The sequence below is a fragment of the Mesoplodon mirus genome (genome assembly GCF_964341445.2).
Source record: "Mesoplodon mirus genome assembly, chromosome: 7".
In the NCBI taxonomy this organism is placed as follows: domain Eukaryota; kingdom Metazoa; phylum Chordata; class Mammalia; order Artiodactyla; family Ziphiidae; genus Mesoplodon; species Mesoplodon mirus.
Window position 1 is genome coordinate 39,686,381 of NC_138983.1, and position 6,817 is coordinate 39,693,197.

The window sequence follows — 6,817 nt, forward strand, 5'->3', positions numbered from 1 at the left end:
ATTTTGAGTAGCTCAGCACAACTGTAATTGCTAGTTAACAGATAGACGGGGTCCTATTTTTTTTAAATCCCCAAAATGACTCTGCCATGAACCAGAACAAATAAATTTGAAAAAAAATAGGGGGAGGGGGGCTTGATAGCCAGTCCCTGGTCAACAAACACTGGCTGTGAAAATCCTACAGCTCCAAGACATGGAGCCAGCCCAGCAGCTGACCGATTTCTGATCTCTGAGCCAGCTGCCTTTCATGTGAAGGTCTCTGTGTGGCTCTGATATGAAGACATTATAACTGGACAGTTCTGGGAACTTTCTCATCCCAGCTCACTGTGCACAGAAACTGGCCCCACCACCCTTCATTGCCCAAATTCCAAAAAAGGCAACAACAAGGATTCACGATTAAATATCAGCATACCGCTTAATTCTAAGAGACAACTTTTCTCCTTGTAAAACGTTAAATACCCTTCCCCCACTCCACCCTATGAGGAAAAAAAGCACATCAAAGCGCTAAAGTTATTATGCATTTTTTTTGTCTTTGTCTCTTGGCGCCCTGGTTTTCTTGTCTGTCCTTTATTCTCTCACTGCTCAACTGCTCCAATTTAGGAATACGAACTCAAAAAAAAAAAAAAAAAGTAGTTGGCTCGGTGCAGTTTCCAGGATTCTGCAGAATCTCAATCTCTCCATCTCTCTCCCTCCTTCTCTCTCTTCCATCCCCTCCCTTCCTTTCCTTCTCAGATTCAAATTTCCACGTCACAAACCAGAACATCATTCAGGCTTTCGATAAACGTTAAGAGAAGTTGCGTGCCTGCCGGTGGAAGCGAAATCCCGGCTCTCTTTGATTGATACTGAGAAGGGAGCACCTCAGTTCTCGATTCCTAGATGGCGGGCTTCCCCATTCCACCACCTGGACCTGCCGCCTGGATGCGGGCAAAGTCGTCTACAGTCCTTCTGGTCGGCTCTCAGTCTTTCTGCATGTATTTTAACCCAGCCCGGGCGGAATCAGATAATCTAATCCTAGCAACAAAGCCGGGAGCACAAACCCACCGTGATGAACTGGTCGGCCCGCTCCCCCCGCCACGGCCTCCCACCGCCCCTGACTCGCCTTTAAAAAGACAGGCGTTGGGGCCAGAAAATTAAAACGTCCGAGGCGAGGAGGAGAAAAGCGGCGGAATACAAGTGGCCAGAGCGGTTTGGGTTTCGTGGTTTGTTTACGTGTCTCTTTTTTAAACATCAAGGACCCACAAATGTGAACCCAAGCTAGTCCAGCCCCCCCGTGGGAGCGTCGCACAGCCCTAGGCGCTGCCCAGACAGCTCGCCCCCGGCCCCTCCCGCGTCTGGCTGGGGCCAGGGTGAATGGGGGAGGTTCGCGCGGGTTTGTCTGACACTTGTAAATGGAAGTGGGATCCAACTTGGAAAACAAACGCGCCGGAGTCTGGGGGCGGGGAGGAGCGGGAGGCTGGGGGGAGAGGAGGAGAAAAGACTCTTCAAGCAGCAGCGCGCTCCGCGCTTCCCTCCCAGCCTCCCACCGCGGCTGCTGCAGGTTCGCCCCAACCAGAAGCCAGAGTCCCGCTCAGCGCGCGGTGGCGATGAGACGGAGCCCGGGGCCGAGGAAGGTTGAACCGGCCAGACGCCGCGAGCCCAGGCCACCGAGCGGCCACACTCCAGGCCGCAGGCGCCTCTCCCTCCCGGGGGCCTCTCCAACCCGGCCCGCCCCTCCACGGTGACCTCGCCAGGTCCCTGCAGGCTCCCTCCCTCTTCACATCCTTTCTGGGATCCCCTTCCACTGCCAGGTTTGCCCCCATTATCACGCGCAGCTGCAGCCGCTGGATGCCACCACCATCACCACACACACATCCCAGGAGCGCCCTCCTCTCCTCTTGTCGCAGGCTACCCAAGAGGCTCCCTTAGTTCACAGCCAACCTCCCGCCACCCCCGCATCCTTGCCCCCTGCTCGCCCCCGCCCACGAGAGCCGAGCAGGGAAAAGCGAACAATGAAAGCTGCTTTCCGCGAAGCCTAATCGCGGTCAATGTTTAACCGCCTCGGAAAGCACACGCGACAGAAGTCAGCGGGAGAGTGGAGGGAGGAGTACGGACCACAGTGCTGCTAAAAATTCCCCGGGCCCGCCACCTCGCGCAAGCCGGGGGGCCAGATGCACTTTAGCTCAGCGACCCCCACTGGCGGAATCCTGGTGCTCAGCGCGCCGCGAGAAGACTGCCCCGGCCACCTCGGCTGCCTCCCCGCCCGAGCGCCTCAAACCCCCGCCCGGACCTCGCACCCACACTGGTGCCCACCGGGGAGTCTACCCGGCACCGCCCAGGAGGGGGCCCTGAGAGTGGAGCTGGCGCGCCCTCGCGTTCGCCCCCACTCCCCAACACAGGGAGGGCCGCAACGCACCCCAAGGACACTCAAACCCGCGCGGCTTTCTTTTCAAAGACAAGCAACCTTCACGCACGCCCGCCAAAATCCGTGCATTCTCAAGGCACTCCGTTTCCCTCCTCCTGTCAAGATAGCAGGGAAAGTCCCACCTCCCCGCCACTCCGTAAAAGACTGTCGCCCCAGTCCGAAAGCCTCTGCCATTCAGCACATCTCACCCTGCCCATGACCCCCGCAAACCGGAGTCAAGCATGGAGTGGACCCGCAGAATGTCTAGTTAACCCTTTCCCCTCCCTGGCCAAAGTGGAGTCTGGGCTCCCTGCTCCACCCGGCGCCTCGCCAAGCGACGACCCAACTTGAGCCTCCGGGTCCCTCAAGTGCATCCATTGGCATCTGAACGTCCCCACAGCGCCCGACAGGCAACGGCTACCAAGCAGGTTCGCCGCCTGGACCCTCTCATCCACCTGCAGCGGGCGGCGGGGGGTCGGGGGATGGGTGCACTGATCTGCAAGCCCCCTCGGGTCCCCTCTCCAAATCCTCAGCCCCAAACTTAACCAACTCTCCATGCCAACCTCCCGGCTACCGCCACGAGACCTAGTCTCCTTCCCCTCTTTCTTGCAGCGGCAAAGACTGCTCGGAGCTGTGCTGAGGCAGGAACTTTACAAGGTGAAAAGTTTCCCCCACGCGCTCCGCCGGCTCTCGCCTACCCGAGCCCACCTCACAGCCAGTTTGCACCCGGCAGCTGGAGCTGTGCTCCGGAAGGCGCGCTCCAGCCGGTGCACCGGGCAGCCAAATAATCACGTTAAAAATGCCCACGCACCCTTGCCTCCGCCGGCGATCCTCCGCTACACCAGGCGCTTCCCCCGCTGTTCTTCCTCTCCCGGCGCTCGTGCCCGGGGCGAGCCGGCCACCCGGCCGCTGCCGCCGCAGTGCCTGTAGCGCGCTAGCGGGGACTGGGGCCACGAGCAGAGGCGCTCAGCGCTCGGGACGCCGCCGCCACTGCCGCCGCCGGGGCTCGCAGGCGGAGGAGCGGAGCTGGGAGGAGGAGAACGGCAGCGGGAGGAGGGGGACGGTGGCGCGAGATCCCAATCCGCAGCCCAGATCACAGCGCAGCCTGCCGGGAGGAGCGCCGGCTCTCGTGTGTGCTCCGAGCTGCCGCCGCCGCCGCTACTGCTCGGCGCCTGGCTGCTCCCAGCTCCCCATCACAGCCGACGCCGACGCACGGCCAAGCCCCTCTCTCTCATCTCCCCCTCTCCCTTCTCTGTCGCTGTCTCCTCCTCCCAAACCGCGAGCGCAAAGGGCGAGGGGGAGAGAAGCACCGGCGTCCGGGATGACTAGCGATCTCGGAGCGCCGCGCTGGGGAGAGGGGGCGGGTGGAAAGGGGGGTGATGGGGGAGGCGCGGCGTGCTGGAGGGCGCTCCGGGCGCCGGGCCTGGAAGCTGGACTAATTTTAGAGCTCGAGTCTTCCCCCACCGTGTCCCTGGGGCTCCAGGATAACACCAACGTTCCTTGGCGGCGCGGGCGGAACGTGGTGCCGGCTTCAGAGAGCTCACCCACACCGCTCTCAGTCTCATCCCTACCACAGCCCCGAGCAGAGGTCCAGCACGTGTTACTCTCGGAGGACAGATGAGGAAACTGAGGCACATGGAGATTAAAATGGCTAATCTAAGATCCCGAGGTTACTTTGTAGCTTGAAGATGAAACCACCCAAAGTGACTTTTGATTTTATTACGTGCTTCCCAGAAAGGGTTCCTGCTGCTTTCCCACACATTTCTGGATCGTGGGGTCATCTAATTCCCCTGTGGAGGAGAGAGTATTAAACTAAAGGGGTAACCGTGGCACATTTTCTTCCCTCCTTCCCTGCCCCCAGATCGTTTTAAACATTTTTATGTCCAAATGGAGGAGAGGTACTTCTAAATGGAATGAGTGATTGATTTGGGGCTTGATGGTTTGCAACTGCAACCTGTCTGTCCGTCTGTTCCAGTAACTTGTGCGCCCCCATCCCTCCTACCCTTCCCAGACCACACCCCGACTCCACCCCCGACGCACACTCTGCTGCCGCGGAGCCTGCACTCGGCCCGCTCTCCGTGTATCCTCGCACTTCCGCCTTTCTTCTCCTCAGAACTGAGAAGCGTCTTAACACCACCCGCACCCCCGTCCCCCATCCCCACTCTCCACACACAGCAACGCGCATCTGTCCTTTTAGCAGGCACACGAGCTGGCATGTTGCCCCGGATGCTCTCTCCCAGGCGGTTTGTCCCCAACTCTACCGTTGGCACCAGAGGAGAGGTGAGCTAGGCCTGCAGATCTCTTCTCCAAAAGAAATCCTTACTTTTTTTCAACCATGAAATTCTCCTTGGGGAATGAGGTAGGGTTGGCTACCGGGGGCTTTGTGCTCAGTCACTAGAGCGAGTCCTTTGAAGAGCCAACGGAGTTTACCTTTCTGTCCTTCCAGTTCTCAGCCTGGGGCCGCTGCCCTGCTGCAGCTACACAATGGCCCCGCCGCTCCCCACAGGTGGAAGGTTCCCCTTGAAAGCCTCCAGCAGCCTGGCTGCCTTGACTGCCCCATAAAGCACAGGCATGCTCTGGTCACTCTGCCCTGAGAGTTTAATGTGAATACTAAATAACAGTGACAGCTCCCCATACATCAGCTAATTCGGAGGTAATCAGCATGATGTTACCTAGGGCTTCACTGTCACAGAAGGCCAGAAGATGGGTCTGGAGTGAGGGAAAGCACCAACAGGGCTAGGAAGACTCTCCTGTCCTCCAAAATGTTATCATTTGAATAATTTAAATCTGATTTTATTTTTATTTCAGTAGCTTTCTAAGGCACTGGAAAGTTTATTATGGGGTGTGTGTGTGTGTGTGTGTGTGTGTGTGTGTGTATAACCCTGGCAGGGCATTTTGCTTGTGACCAACAGAATTCAGCCAACTGTGCATCAAAGGTTGTAAGGAATCGATATTTCCCACCCAGGGAAGTGCTGAAACGAGTTGGCTCCCGAAACCAGGCGCTTTGGGTAGAGTCAGCGAGTGGTTGTTTGGCCACTAGGATGCTCAAGGAAGGAGTGCTGGCAAGGAGACAGGGCATCTTCCACCTTCCGCCTGGGAAGACTGCCAGGTGAGTGTAGGCGTGGTTGCTGCTACAGCTGCTACTGCTCCTGGATTTCAGCTCCTCCGAATGTTCTCTTATGCCTCGGAGGCACGTTACAGATAAGTACAGAAATCTGTCTAAATTTCAGCCTCCCCTATCCCTAGGCAGTACATAGATAATAAAGTAAATAGTCTTTACTCCCTTGGCAGACATAAGCCATTTACAGCAGGGCGTGAGAGACTTCCAACAAGAATGATTAGGTGGTTTATCTAGTAGGACACCCCTCTGGTCATTTAAGATTTGCATAGTACTTAATACTCATTCTCAGAAGGCCATTTTATTCTTTAAAAAGTGCCTACTGTGTGCCAGTACTGTAGTAAGCTCAGTGTGGATAACATAGTAAGCTTTATGACAGCAGGGAGTCATGTGAGTTTATATTTCTACCCCCAGTTCCCTACACAGGTCTAATACATTCCATGAATATCAGTAAATACCCAATAAATATTCAAAGAATGAACAGAAAATGAAAGCTTGAGAATCTTCCATTAAACCCAACGAATATGATATGTAGGACATTCCTTATAGGAAAGTAGGCCAAGGAATGAAAAACTGTGAATTGAATAATAAAATAATTTGATTAAAATAATAATAAAATAATGTTACTTGTTATATTACACCTCCCATGTACCACCTTCTATCCTCTGGGCCTGTCTCTTTTAGCCACTGCAGGAGCCAAGTTCTAAGTGGGCTCCAACTGGCTTCACACAGGTCCAATCTGACAGTGTCTCACCCGAGGCCTCTCTTACATCTCTTGTCCCACCCAGAGGCTTGTTGGTTGAAGTTTTGGTTTAGACGAAAGCCCAGAAAGAAGTGTGACAGCTTAAACACCCTGTGGTAAATCTTTGCCCAGTGGGAGTCCATGGATATCTGTTCCCTTTTCCATCCTCCAACAAAGGGTCCTGAAATGTGTTCCATAGAGCTCCTCAGGTGGTCTTCCTGAGGAGCAAGTCAGCTGAAGCAGTGGCCAGCTTGATAACACATCCTCGTCCTGGCTCTCCATCCTTAGCTGGGTCCCCTAGGGTCACACTCCCCAGTAAAGTATTTTCAGTAAGTCTTTGTTAGCAGTCTCTACTTTCTGGCAAAATGCCAAGCAAACACCCACCATCAACTCTACATATTTACATTAAGGAGCAAATTATTTTTCAAAATGTGCTATAGCACACACACACACGCACATGCACACACACACACACACACACTGGCTCTTCTTTGTGATCAATTATATCCCACCCGGATCTCTTCTTATTAATCCCATTCACTGTGTTTCTCTGCTCAGAAAATCAATGATCAGAGAGGAA

General features: G+C 55.1%; 1 protein-coding gene across 2 annotated transcripts in view; it reads right to left on the minus strand.

The window, feature by feature from the left end:
• FAT3 (FAT atypical cadherin 3) overlaps positions 1–3,310 on the minus strand; it is a gene marked incomplete at its 3' end in the record, with an annotated part of 712,901 nt that extends 709,591 nt beyond the window's left edge. For both annotated transcript variants that reach the window (XM_082629104.1, XM_082629105.1), the window contains exon 1: positions 3,189–3,310. The remainder of the gene's footprint in view (positions 1–3,188) is intronic.
• Between the last annotated feature and the right edge of the window lie 3,507 nt (positions 3,311–6,817).